Here is a 14,052-nt window from a genome sequence, read left to right as displayed (position 1 = left end):
CCCACAAATGACTTGTACAACAACTCATTTCCTCAAAATATAATGCAACCAGCACATATCTATGCTATCAAGACCTTATCTTTAGCTTTACTCTTCAAATATAGATTACTATTGTCACTAGTTCTAACAAAACCAATTTTGATCAAATAAGAATGTAATCTTTTATACCATGCTCAGGATACCTACTCCAATCAATATAAATATTTATTTACTTTATGTACCACATTCCTTTGATATTTCTCTACAAATCCTTTAGATTGTTCAATGCAGACCTCTTCCTCCAAAATACTATTTAGAAGTGCATACTTGAAATTCATTTGGTAAACCTTGAATCTTTTGTGTGCAACATATGCAAGTAGTGTTCTTACTTCTTCCAATCTTGCAATAGGGGAAAATTTTTCACCACACTCAATTCCTTCTTCCCATGCATAAACTTTACATCCTACTTTTTCTTTTTTCCTTACAACTTCTCCTTTTTCATTCAACTTGTTTCTAAAAATCCATTTCGTTCCAATCGCATTCCTGTCTTTGGGTATCAATATCAATGTCCATGTATTATTCTTTTCAATATTATCTATCTCTTCATTCATTACATTTATTCAATATTAATCTTCAAGTGCATCTTTTAATGTTCGAGGCTTAAACTCAAAAATCAAGCATATATTATCTCTTAACTTATTTATTGTCACAACTCCAACATTCTTTTCTTTAATTATCCAATTTTGTAAATGGTTCCTTCTGACATATATTACTAAGAATCAATTCTACATTCTCTAGTATTTTCATCATTTGGTTGGGTATAACCATTCTTCTTGTTATGCTCAAGTTGTGGCTCAAATACTACAAGTTGTGGCTTAGGTACTATAGGTTTTTCTTAGTGTCTCTATTGTTGTTCAATAATCCTTTGTTGTGACTCAGTTTGCTACTTGGATAAAGTGTCAGGTGCTCCTTCTTATACATAGACAAATCTATTGTATTCTTTAGGTTCTTTCTTACTTTCCTCATCATTCTTATCTACAAACTCATCAATTATCACATTTTCACTTTCAACCATAGTGTCAGTCACTTTATTCAAACACTTATATGCTTTACTCCTAGGAATATCCCTTCATTTCCTTTTGAATTAAATTTTCCATCTCCAACATCCTTATGAAAATAACAGCCACTTCCAAATATTTTTAAATAACTTACATTTAGTTTTGTCCATACCATAGTTCATAATGTATTTTTTGTGTGCCTTTCTTCAGCTATACTCAGTTAAGTGTATAAACAATAATACTTATAGAATGTCTACAAAATATTTGTGTAACATATTTCTCAATTAAAAGTGTTCTATCATAGTCAACAATGGATCTATTTCTCCTTTATACAATGACATTCTACTGCGGTGTTCTAGGTGCAAATAATTTCCCTTCAATTTTACGCTCAAAACAAAAGTTAGTAAACTCATTAGACATGAGCTCACCTCCTTTATCAAATCTTAGATATTTCAATTGCTTACCAATTTACTTTTGAACTCTTTCTTTATACCATTTGAACATATCAAATGCATGTGATTTAAACTTTAGAAATATCATAGTCATCATTCTTGAATAATAATCAACAAATAGAATGAAGCATCTATCACCATAATAACTTTCATAGGACCATAAATATTAGTACGAAAAAATTCTAATATATCATTATATGAACATGAATTTCTCAAGAAACTTGACATAGTTATCTTACCGAGTTGATATTCTTTACACATAACATTATCAAGCTTATGAAAGTTTGGTAAACCTCTCACTTTCTTTTTTCTACTCTCTTTAACTATATTATCAAAGTTCACATGATAGAGTCTCTAATGCCATATCTAAACATATTCAAATTTAGTAAAAAGGGATGTCCTTATAGTAGGATCTAGGTAAAATAGGTTACCTCATGTTTGATCAGCAATTCAAATCAATTCTATGTCAACATAAAATATTTTCACATTTCTATTTATAAACTCCACTCGCTGAGCTATTTTATTCAGTTGTGTAACACTCAAAAAATTACATTTCAAATCTTTGACCCAATAATAATCATCATATATAATCTTATCATTCAACATTAGTGAACCTCTTCCTTTCATAGTACATGAAACATCATTTACAAGCTTGACAAATCTTCCATTGTACTCTTCTAATTTCTCAAACTTATCAATATCACTAGTCATATGATGTGAATAGCCACTATCAATAATCCAAGTATCATTCTTACTAACATGGGATATAATATAATTTTCTTCTTCATACATTTCCTCCTTTTAATCTTCTTTCACAACAACATACACAACTTCCTCACCTTCATTTTCATCATTAGATTCCAACTTGGTATGATCTTCCTCGACTAGGTAACAATACTTCTTTCCCTTGTCTTTAAAATCTTATTTCCTTTAGTATTTGTTCTCTCTTTTTTCATTATTTTTATTCCTACTATTTTTAGGACATCTAGATATAATATAACCAACTTAATTATGTTGAAACAATTTAAGGGTAGTTTACCTCTGAACTTTCCTTTTCTTCTTGGTAGCCTCCTAGACAACATTGCTTCTAGCTCATCTTGTTCTTTCTCATATGAATTAATACCACTTTCATTTTTTCTATTCTTATCTTTCCTTGAACTTCAATATTTAGAGATGACTTGAAATCATTTTCTACCTTAGGAAACTATTATCAAAGTTACTTAACTCAAAAGTAGTCAATCTACTAACCAAAGAATTAAGAGTGTGCACATTACAAGGAATAGATCTGAAATATTGAATAATTGAAACTCTAATAGCATAAATAGGAAAAAATTTCTTAGTATTTTACTTACAAAATATTCATCATTTATTATTTATCCAACAAATCTGATGGCACTAACCACTTCCTTGATTCAGTTACTATATTGTGCAATGTTCTCTCCTTCTTTCATCCTCATGTCATCAAATTTTCCTCTTAGGTTCTTATATTTTTCCCTTGAAACATTCATATCTCCTCCATGAACAAGTGCAAACTTATCCTACATATCTATAGTAGTAGCACATTCCTTTCACATCATTAAACTTAACATCATTTAGAGAAGACATAATCTCTATCATTAGGGTATTGGGTTCTTATTTTTCTTTCATCTACTTAACTGTTGTTGGTCCAAGTGGTAGTGAAGTGTATTGGTTATCCTAATAATATAATGCATAGTCTCAGATTCCTAATAGGTACAATATAAATTTCTCTTTTCCATGTTGCAAAGTTCTCCTTGTTTAACTTAGGAACCTCTCTCTTATACATCTTTAGATGTTTAGTTTAAGTCCTTTTAACCTTTCTCCTTCAAGAAATAGCAATGATACCACTTCTTAGATAATTGATAGGGTAGGGGAGAGGGTGAATCAATTATCCACAGGTTCTTTATACACTTTTCAACAACTTAACAATCTTAACTTCTAATTTACAAACTCGATAACAAATCAAAACTTCACGATAATAATCAATTCAATCTTTGTTAGTAAACTCTTAACTTATATATTGAGTATAAGAGAAAAATTCATATGTATACCAAGTTGTAGCATGAAATAATAAACATGAAATAAAAATGCAACACAATAACCATTGATATATTTTGACATAAGTATTTCAATGTGGAAACCCTGTAAAGGGAAAAACTACATGGGAATTGACAACCCAAAAAAAATTCTCTTTTGAAGTGAGCTATGTTAGGAGCCAACTAGTTAAAGGTTACATACACATTATTAATGTCACCTTGTCAAGGGATTTGTGCCAAATATCATTTAGACCTTATCACTCCTCAATTTGAGTGGCCTACTCTAACTTCCAAAAATTCAAAGGAATATCACCATAAAAATGGATTTACAAATAAGACTGTTAAATCCACTTAGTTAAGAGATTTTATGCTACAATTGTTAGAGATTAACAATGAAATGATATGAAAATAATACAACTATCTTTGTTGTTTTAGATCTCCATTTTGATCATTCTTTTTCCTCTTTTCTTCCTCTTTTCTTCCTCTTTCTTCTTTTTGGATGATCCACTCACATACATATAACACTTGCTAGATTTCATTATGCCACTCTACCCTGTTACACCTTCTATCTTCTTCTTCACAAATAACTTGATCAACAACAATGGACATCCCTTTCATCCCTTAAATAGATAACTTATTTATGCTTCACTAGATTCTTCAACATTTTTGCATTTGATCACAACCACCTAATCATTCTCTAGCTTAGATACATTAAATCTAGACACTTGGGTATCATTATTTCTCCTTGAACATTGAGCTTCATTTCAAATAATTAAATCTCCATCATCATATCTTCTTCAAATTTCTCCAATCATAGATCTCATAAAAAAATTCATCCTTATCTTAGAAACTTCTTAAACAATCCATATTTTTATCAAATGTCAACCTTCAATCAAATCTTCTCTAAACTATCTTCTTTCCTTTGTTTTGTTAACACCACACTCGCTCAGTCAATAATAAGTTCGGTTAGCAATGTTATTGCTTAGTTGATATTGTTCATTCTTTATTCACTTACCATATGATTAGTGACCACTGTGATAGCTTGGTGACCATTAGTCCTTCATTTATCGACCTCCCTAAGTAGCTCGGTGAAACTCATTATTTCTTTGTATTTCCACTTTATGAATTTTTTCTTTCTTTGTTAATAATCATATCTTTCTTATGCATGATCTCAACACTTAGTCAAATCATGTAAAATAATCAAATCAACATTATCCTATCAAAGTCTAATTCATTAAGTTTCCATTTTAAATCCTCATAATTATCAATAATTTCTTCCTTTCTACTTTCTTTAAAGCCTCTTCATCAATCAAAACTAAATCTTTTGGATGATTTAGCACTTTATTGAATTATCATAATGTCTTACTAGATAAGAATTGACATCAGTGACAACATAACAACTAATATGAATCCTTCACATACATTTTATTTGTCATCTTCAACATTATCACTAAAGATTAACAAGGACAATGGTCAAAGGATGGATATGGTTACCTTGAGTTTATTGGTTGTTGATGTGATCATCAGCAGAAGAAGCAATGAGGAAATTATTTCCCCTGTTGTAGTTTAGCTAATTGGTAGCCCTAGTAAGAGAACCAGACAAAGTACAAAGAAAGTTACTGTAGTTTCTCCTAGATTGGTAGTGGAGGACATCCTTCAAGGGACTGTGACTAATGGTAATGAGATGGCTAAGGTGATTAAAGAGCTAGCTTAATTGTTGGTTTTGGTTTCTAGATTAGTTGTTGGTCCTCATTCTTTATGTCTATTTCCTTTTACTAGCTTTTTTTTTTTCTGATATACTATTTTTAGGTTCCAGGTCCTTGTAAAACCTATTCTTTTGTAGTTGTTTTGACCTTGCAGGTTCCAAATCCTTGTAAAATTTGGGGGAATTTTAATGTTCTATCTTTTTTGTTGTTGTAAGGGGTTTTAGGTCCCCTCAAGACCTACTTTTACTGTAATCTAAAACAATGTCTATTGCATGTTCATGTACAGAGAGGGTTAGGATAGCTAGATGCCCTACTAAATAAATGGGGCATCCTTTCAATGTATAGGGAGGGAAATAAATTGAGGGGGACATATCTCCATTGTTTTAAAAAACTTTTGATTTTGATTTTTCACCTTGATTTATATATACAAGTCCCTTTTACTTGCAAAAGTATATCTTGTATTTGCCAATAATGTTATGGTTGGAATACTACTCATAGTAACTTAATCAAATTACAAAAGCATACAACATTATTAAAGGTTGATTGGAGAGTCAATAACTCAACTGATATCAAGGACTTTTCATACTGTAGGGGGGATTTTCTGGTGATATTGTGTAACATATACTAGCTTCGTTAACCTAAAAAATGGAATTCAATGAAAATTTAGTTTCTCCAAGTTGCATCCATCATGGGAACCCTACTTATATGTCATAATAAATTAGACATGACTTTCAATAATCAGTATGAAGTACAAAACTTAACAATTAGACCAGAATTATTATTATTCACTCAAAATAATCAATTTGTGGAATTGAAACAAATAATTATTGAGATTCGTGCGCAAAAAATTCCTTAAAAAGTAAAGATATATATATATATATATATATATATATATATGTATGTATGTATATATATAGTGTCCTGATAGGAGAAATGCATTGGAATATCCCTATGTGATCAGATTTAATAGATACAACAATTCATTTATGGGCATTATTAGGAGGTATATATTAATCATCTTTTTATAAAGATCAAGTAGGTTCACATGCTATTGATAACTAGTCTTAAAAACTTATTGATGAACACAAACATCATGAGAGAAACTTCTTACTAATATTTTATATATATCCAGACAACTGACATAACTAGCCCAACTTGTAAGATATGAAATTAGAGTGGTATAACACTTCTATATATGAAAATATCTAAGTAGTTGACTTGCTAACAACGAAATGTGGAATAAAAAACAAGAAAAGTGCTATAAAGAACAAAATAAAGTGATGTTATCATTAACCACATGTCACCCAACACATCACATGGGAAAACATATTGAATAGGTAGAGTAAGAAAATGTAAAAAAGGGAAAAAAAGGAAAGAAGCACCCATAAAATAAAAATCATTATTGGGTACATAAGAGATCAAGACATGTATTGGTTCACGGGAGCACATAGGTTAGTGGGAGACACTACTAAATGAACACAACTTATCAATAATCTATTTTGTTTCACTATAGGGAATGTGTAGGATTTTGTTTTTTATTAGGTAAAACAAGTTTTTTACAAAGGTGCTTGAAACCCACCATTTAACAGCAAAATACTACTTAAATTATAGTGCTAGTAGTAAAGAAACATAAAATAATAGACCAAACTAGGCTAGCAAAACTAAACAAAATAAAAAATAGCCACAAAGAGGAATAGGTAGATAAAAACCACCAAAAGCCAAGGGATAGACAAAAAAACCAAGAGCACCAATCAGGGCACTGTTTCTTTGACCAGCTCTACAGTCTTGAGCTCCAATTCTCTTGTGCTCTCTATCATGACAATCTTCAAATGAATATCATCTTGAGAGTCCTCCTTTTCCCTATTCCTCTTGTCTGATCTCCTTCTTTTTCTCAAGTTCTCATCCTACTGGAAGTCATCTTCATCTACAACCATGATTTCCTATTTTTCCTTTTCCTCCTTCCCCCTATTTCTTTCCTCCATCATCGAGCGCAGCTGAATTATATTGTCATTTAATCCTTTGATAATGTTGAGGCTCTAGTTAGCAAAGCTATGAGGAGAGCTCTCCATCCTTTCCACTCTTTTCTCTATCTCAGTAACCCTCATATCCAACTTGCTTATTCTAATGGTCTTATCCCCACCCTTTGTCCTTTCTTCCACCTACATCCTAATCTTTATCTCTTTATTTCATGGAAAATCCACTTAATAGTCCAAAAATTGTCCACCATATTGTTGCAGGTGTTATTTAGGAGATTCGTCCCCATTTCTCTCTCATTATCACTTAAAATCACCGAAGTTGGGTCAATGAGTTCCTCCAACAGAATTTTGCCATCCCCTCCCTCCAATACCTTTGCATGAATATGCTCCCTCACCAGACCCATTTTCACAATGCTTCTTTTAAAGTTCCTCCATGTTGTTTTCCTACCCTTTGCACCAAGATTACAAGTGGATTTTCTAAATCATACTTCTCTGTACTCTCTTCTTGAGCTTTGAGATTTGTCTCCTTTCCCTTGGCATGTTCCTCGTCTTCTTCCTTATCTCCACCCCTCCTCCTTTTGGTCAAGTTGTCATCCTTCCTGCTTTCATGTGCCTTATTGGTGCCTACCTCTTTCACATTACCCTCCTCATCTATTTCCATCCCCTCTTCCTCTTCATTGTAATCCTCTATTGAGTTGACCTCAGGCTTAATCCTTCCCTCCAGTCCTTTCCCAATCTTCTTCTTCTTCTTCCTATCCATGTCCTTCATAACTTTGGCCACCTCCTCTTTATCATCCAAATGTAGTCCTGCACTATCTTCCATATCAGAAGGAAGGTAAGATCTTTTTGTATCCTTTAAGGACTCCAAATTATGGGTTAAATATTTTCCATGAGTTTGAGCCTTAAAGTGCTCATATATTAGTAATAATAGACCCTCATGGAAGGTTGGGTTAGCATATGATTTTTTCTTAAAACCCATGACATTCTTATTTGCAGAGAAGAAAAAGTACAAGGGGATGAACATTTTTGTTCCATACTTGAAGTGCTTTAGGATAACAAAATGGTGGGTATGGATTTTATCATAACTAGTGTCAAGCATTATGTAAGAGATAATTGCCCTTAGAACAAACCTCCAAAGTTTTTTTATTGATGTCAGTTCATAGTACGACTAGTCTTCACTAATTCCTTCATCTCCTTGGCATCCTTAGAAAATTCTTTCATAGAATTCATAGCAAATGACACATCTATTAGGAATTTGAAGACCCCTTTTACTAAGATTATCTATAGTTAGGATCCTTTTCTAGAGTAAAAGCTGGAAGAAAATGTTGATTTTAGGAATAAGGCCAGGGAACTAGGTCTTCACCTAGTTTGGTTTTGAATCCTTCCTCATAATAGCTTGGTACCCCGAAGCCATCGAATAGATTCCATTAGAAGTGTTCTCCCAAACAAGTTGGTCTCGATCCTCATTCAAAACCATAGAGTGGAGAATAGTCATAAGAGGTTTTAGTTCCCCAGCTATTGAAAAAGGTCCTTCCAACCCTAGCCTTGTTTGTAATCGCTAACATATCTGCCATACCTCTGGATACAAATACAAGCCCATCTTTAAAATTAAAGAATGTTGTGAAAATGCCCCTAGATCAGCTAGTTGTTGTGCTAGAAAAGGGCACCCTTCCCATTACCAACACTCTATTTCACCTTAATATTGGTCATCTCTCTAGCTCTTAGGATGCCATTCCATATAATTGAACCATTGGGAATTGACCCTACATAGAGAAAGTGACTAATTGAAGGTCTACAAAGGTATTTTTCTTCCATGAGGTCCCTCCAGTCCCCCTTGTTGGAAAAAATTATCCAAATCTATTTAGCTTGGAGAGCTTTATTGAAAGGTCTCAATTTTCTTATACCCAAACCCCCATTTTATTTCAGGAGGCACACATTATCCCATGCGACTAGGGGAAATCTCTTGATGTATTTTGATCAAAACCAAATAAAATTCCTCTAGATCTTCTCTAAATGATTAGCATACTTGTTGGGAATCCCATACAGACTCAGAGAAAAAGTTGGGAGATTCTAAAGAGTTGATTTGACCAACCGAATCTTGCCAACTTAGCTAAGAGTGACTCCTTTCCAACTAGCCAATTTCTTATTAAACCTATCAATTAGGCTATTCTAGAAAGAATTAAGGGGTTTGAGGCCCATTGGGAGACCCAAATATATAGAAGCAAGGCTTCCTAATTTATAGTCTAGAATATCAACAATCTTCCTCTATCTCTCAACTAGAGTGTCAATGAAGAAAACATAGCTCTTGTTCCTATTGATTAGCTGCCCCAAGCCCCTAGAGTAAGAGCTTAAGATCTTTTTCACCACCCTGGATTCACCAACCATGGCTTTCCCTCCAATAATAGTATCATGAGAAAATTGTTGATGAGAGAAAACTAGGGGACCACAGGAAGGCTTGATCCAATGTGTAGGATTTTGTTGAGAAACAAGTGTTATCCTATAAGTGATTTATTGAAATAAATAAAAATTATTAAAGTTCTCAAGGAGGTATAAGTGGAGATTTGTAATATTCACCAACTCACCTTAGATAATTTATTCCTTGCCTCAAACTCCAACTCCACTCTATTTATGTTTGTCACTTAGTTATAAGGGCTCTTATTATAGCTCTGGTAGATTGAGGGCTTCTCTTTGTATATTCAATCGTCCCACCCCACTTTTCCCTACAATAATGTAAACCTCTTAGAGGGCCACCCACCCACCCATATAGGGGAAGAGGCCCCATAGGCTCTATTTGGGTCCTTCAATTTGAGAAGAAAGATTTGATATAGGTCATGCTTCCTTTCAAGTTTCATATAACCTTTCCCTTCTATTACATAATAGTGGATAATATGATGCTTTTGTTTGGACATTCATTATGCACCATTCACAAAAGTCTGCAATCCTCCAATGGAGATAAGCCCTATATAGAGATATAGGAGGTATAATTTTGAGAGGGGTGGGGAGTGCCTCTCTATTCTATCTAGATAGGGTACTTCATGAGATGATGGAGACTTATATACCACCTCTATCTATATAAATTGTCTTCTACTAAGGGCCTTATCTTAACTATGGCCAACCCCCCAAAAATCTATAATAGATGGATTTTTGCTTGATCAATTTTGATGATGTGGTACTCAAACATCTTTGAGAGAGGGACTTGCCATATTTGTATATCTAGGGTGACTATTTCTATTTGGGGATTGACCCTATTTTGTATATATGAGATATGGAGTCCTTATATAAATGGAATTACCCCCTATACATGGATAGTGACCACCCAACTCTTTGTAGATGTTAGTTGGGAACTACCATAGTTTAAATCTAGAGAGTAAATTTAGGATCAAGGTCCCACATAAATTATGAATCCCATAGAAATTTAATTTTAGGGTACAGGCCAAATCGAAGATATATATCTACTCCCACCTAATCGCCAATCCCAATGACTATACTATACAAATGCCAATGTTAATGAGGCTCTAGGCTATCTCTATACAAGGCATAAAAATATGAAACTATCATATGCACTTATGGATAGTTCCATCTATAGGTTTTTGTAAGTTATGTCATGTGATCAAATAAAGATACATGACCATTCATTGTTCAACCTACTAACTGAATAGAAAGAAAATGGGAACCCTCTTCCCAATCCTAATTTTCAAAAGGAATGATCCAAATTGATTAAACACAAGGTGTTCAATGTAGAAATGGATCAAGTGATGAAAAATAGGAAGAAAGAGGGGGGTTATGTTTGATCTTTCTATTATTGGAGAGTATGTGCCAAAAACCTAAAATAGTTAAAAGATAAATGCTCACCTTGAGTCTGGAAAATGTTGTTTTCTAATGTCTATATGTAGTTTCTAGAAAATCTACAACCTATTCTAGACTAGAAATGTCAAGACAGAGAAAACCCAAAAATATTTTGTCTTTTTGAAGGGAGGTCAACCTTGATCCTATTAGTGGGGCACAATTGTACCCCAAAAAGTCAACCTTGACCTGAATTGATCTGAAGAAATTTCTATTTGCAAATCTTGCAAGTTCAATGAAAAGGGTATCCAAATCTGCTCTTTGATTTGTTGTTCCGCACCTATATCTGCATGAAAAATGGTTTTGTTTGTTGGATGGGGGGTTTTCCTTAGTCAAACCATAGTTTAGAATTAACTTTGAAATATAATTGAAACAACATATATGCATAAACAAAGTAAATGGAACTATTCACCTTGCTTATGTGGACATCCTTTTAGAGGATTTGAATCCTTGAATCCACAAGTATAGATGCTCCAAATGTATGTAGGATGTCTCTAATCAATGTCATTAGATCTTCGACACCAATCTTGAATGCATCTTTACATAGAAGAAGACTTGGATGAATTTGGATAAAGAAATCTTCAACAAGAGCCCCTGACTCCGTAGAGATTGAATCCTTCAAAGGCTAAAAATGCTCCTCGATGAATTGAATGCTTGAACACTTGAATGCTTGATAGAAATTCACTTCATGTAGGTGGATGCACTTCATAAAGAGGAGCTCCTAGCTCATAGAAAAGTAGATTGATCATGCATGGATTGTATATAGTAGCTGCACTCATGAAGTTATGGATAATAGATGGATGTTAAAATGAGGGAAGTAGCTTCCTTATATAGAGATTTAGGGCACTAACTCCTAGAGAAGGCCAAAATAGGAGCATTAAATCCCATTTAACCTTAACTAATAGGAATAAACCTAGATTAAATGTAATTTAAGAGTCTACTACTCCAAAACTCAAAAAAGCTGACCTAGAAGAGAAAAAAGAAACTTTTCGAAGCTCAAGATCCTGAAACTCCTAGAAATTGAAAATGGGACCTAGGGTCAGGGATGACATCGATCCTGCCCTAGGTTAGGGTCAAGGTCATCCTAGACCTAGGTCAAGGTCGAGGTTGACCTTGACCCAGAGGCCAAAGTCCTTAGTTTCACAGAGTAGTTTATTAGGAATAGGTTGGAAATACACATAGAGAGAGAGAGAGAGAGAGAGAGAGAGAGAGAGAGAGAGAGAGAGAGAGAGAGAGAGAGAGAGAGAGAGAGAGAGAGAAGAAGAAGAAGAAGAAGAAGAAGAAGAAGAAAAAGGGGAAAATAGTTAGATCCATGGAAAGACCCATTCAAGGCACTTGACATGACCCCAGACCACTTACTCAGAGGGCTAAACAATCTTAACATGGAAGTGCTTCCATTTTAAGATGATACATTAAGCCCCTACTTTAGCAAGAGTATGGACTCGATGCAAACTCTTGGTAAAGTAGATCGTAACAAAAAGATAATCTTATTAAAATCAAAGGGACAAATAAATCCTCGAGCCTCCAGAGACTCAAGTCTTCGTCAAGTCCAAGATCACAATAAGAGAGACATCTGTTAGAAAAAAAAAAAGTTTAAGAAAAAGGGTGTGATTATCTCGCCCGATGAGAACTTATGTCCCATTGTGAACCACACAAGGAAACTGTGCAATTGGAAAGATGGAATTGAACCTCCTAGTGAATGTAGCTACTCATAGGTCAACCCATCAAAGATTCACCCTTAAGAATATTCTATTCTATAAGAGTAAAACTGAAAGAGATCCAATCTTAAGGACACTTTCGACCTTGAGGGATCAACAATATTTGAAACTAGAGGGATCAAGAGATCCTAAAATATAAATCCATGCTTTAAGGATTAGTCACTAATCCAAAAAGGGAAAAAGGTATCTTGAAAAATAATATATATGTATTGAAATGTGTGTGTGTGCAATAAGTGAGCAGAGCATATGTCCCCATGTTAAAGTCATTGCTAACACTTTACCATGAGCAATGGCTTTGACTTAAACATAAAAAACTCCACTGATTACATTTCCACTATGAGTTTCCCCTAGATGAAGACAAATCAAGGGAAATACCACATAAACATATAGAGAACACAAAAGGGATCTACCTATTGTGGGTTCAGTATGATCATAAATAATATAGATATGATATTATTGTAAATGAATTGACATCATTCCCCAAAGAAATTAGAACTACAATCACAAAGGAGGAAAGATCACATAAGAAATATGAAGAAGAATCTTTTTGGACCATGACCTAGAGACCAAAAAGAATCGGTGCTACCCAGTCATGGATCCAAGCAGATTACACAAGGAAACATGTACAAAAAATAGCACAAGTACAACATAACATGAAACAACACATGGAGGAATAGAGATACATATAGAGGAATAATACAATAGGTTTGATTCTTTTATCACCTTGCACCAACAAAACAACAAAGATCATATAAAATAATCTAACAATATTTAGCAAACATATTATGTGAGAAGAATAGTACAATAGACAAATGCACAATAAATACTACCATGAAGGACTAGCCAATCAAACGATCACCTACTCTCCCCATCTAATTTTTAATCATTTAAAGAAGATGGGTAACTTGCAAGAGGGACTATATCCAACTTAGTAGGAATGATAGCTAGTTCCAAACAAGGATCCTCTTGAGAAACACAATGTTCAATACTGAGTGCAAGTGTTAATTGTGAGGAAAGCATATTAGGTAAATCAATATCAATGTCAATAGTTTCATATTCATCATTAGCATCATCAGTATCATCAAGAGTATCTTCATCATCTAAATTAATCAAAATAGGATCTAAGATATGAATAAAATCAGTAGAATCAAGTAACTTAACATCATTATTTGTAAGAAATTCTTCTAACACATCATGCATAGTTGTATCCAAAGAAGATAAATATTTTTGAATAGTAGAATTATGAGTTTTATCTTGAGCATGATG

This window comes from Cupressus sempervirens, chromosome 6 (assembly GCF_028749045.1).
Source record: "Cupressus sempervirens isolate cs-2001-9-10 chromosome 6, ASM2874904v1, whole genome shotgun sequence".
Lineage (NCBI taxonomy): Eukaryota > Viridiplantae > Streptophyta > Pinopsida > Cupressales > Cupressaceae > Cupressus > Cupressus sempervirens.
Note: the sequence above shows the minus strand (reverse complement) of the source record.